General features: G+C 44.4%; 1 pseudogene; it reads left to right on the top strand.

Annotated features, from left to right (window-relative positions):
* The first annotated feature begins 219 nt into the window (after positions 1 to 219).
* LOC119582102 lies at positions 220 to 1178 on the top strand (annotated as a pseudogene).
* The last annotated feature ends 188 nt before the right edge of the window (positions 1179 to 1366 follow it).

Here is a 1366-nt window from a genome sequence, read left to right as displayed (position 1 = left end):
AACGTGGTAAATCTTTCATCATTATCTCATTTCGCAACAGATGTCGTTATGGAACAACCCCAATCCAGTCACCATCCTGGAAACCACCAATCATATGGCAACTATAACAGTGGTGGCACATGCCCAAAGGAGATTCTCCATATGGGGCATAAACACTGGTACCAATATCCTCCCATGAACCCTCTTTGGTACAGTCTCGTTGGTTTCTGGATGGTTGTCATGGGAAGTCTCTCCTCAGCTGGAAACCTCGTCGACACATGGGTCTTCATGAACACCAAATCTCTTCGATCGCCTGCTAATTTACTGGTGGGCAATCTGGCCTTTTCTGACATCTCGATGATGCTCACCTTGTTCCCTTCTATGGTTGTGTCGTGTTACTGGCAGACAAGGACTCTTGGAGCACTATTCTGTGAGACTATGGTTTCTTTGGTTCACTTTTTGGATGTTTTCCATTTGGGACCATGGTATTCATCACTGCTGACGATACAATGTCATTTTTGAAAGGAATATCTGGTGAACCATTAAAGTCTGGAGGTGCATGCTAAGGATTGCTGGTACATGGTTCTTTTTCCCTTTTCTTGGTGTCTTCCACCATTCTTTGGTTGGACGTTATGTTCCGAGGGTAACATGACTGCATGTGGAACAACTATCTGACTGAGTCGGAGTTTTTTTAAGAGTTACCTATATGTATACTCAGTCTGGGTTTATCTCTTCCCTCTTGCCTACATCATTTATAGTTACACCTTCATCATTAAGGCTGTGGCTGCTCACGAGAAGGGAATGCGAGAACAAGCCAAGAAGATGGGAGTCAAGTCCCTGAGAAGCGAGGAAGCTCAAAAGACCTCAGCTGAGTGTCGTCTGTGCAAGGTTGCTCTCATGACCGTCACCTTATGGTTCGTAGCATGGACCCCCTACTTCGTCATCAACTGGGGAGGGAATGTTCACAGGTCCATGGTTACTCCTCTATTCTCCATCTGGGGCTCTGCTTTGCTAAGGCCAATGCCGTCTACAACCCCATCGTGTACGCTATCAGCCATCCTAAGTACCGTGCTGCCCTTGAAAAGAAACTGCCTTGCCTTGCCTGCAGAACTGAAGGCAAAGACAGTGGTGGGTCTGATGCTATTTCCACTACCACGACTGAAAAAACGGAATCCGCTTAAAGAGTCATGCTTATGGATCCTGACAACGAATATGAAAAATGATATCACACTTTTTCTTGCATGTAACCCTTCTATTTCTGAACTGCAAATCCACCAAAGCAATTATTTATGTTTCCCTTTCCTGTGTAGCCAACTTTCCTTTTGAAAAGGAACATAAAAAGGTTATTACATATTGCACGTTTGCCTAACTGTCAAATATCATTCAA

This window comes from Penaeus monodon, chromosome 15 (assembly GCF_015228065.2).
Source record: "Penaeus monodon isolate SGIC_2016 chromosome 15, NSTDA_Pmon_1, whole genome shotgun sequence".
In the NCBI taxonomy this organism is placed as follows: domain Eukaryota; kingdom Metazoa; phylum Arthropoda; class Malacostraca; order Decapoda; family Penaeidae; genus Penaeus; species Penaeus monodon.
This window is presented reverse-complemented; position numbering and strand designations above follow the sequence as displayed.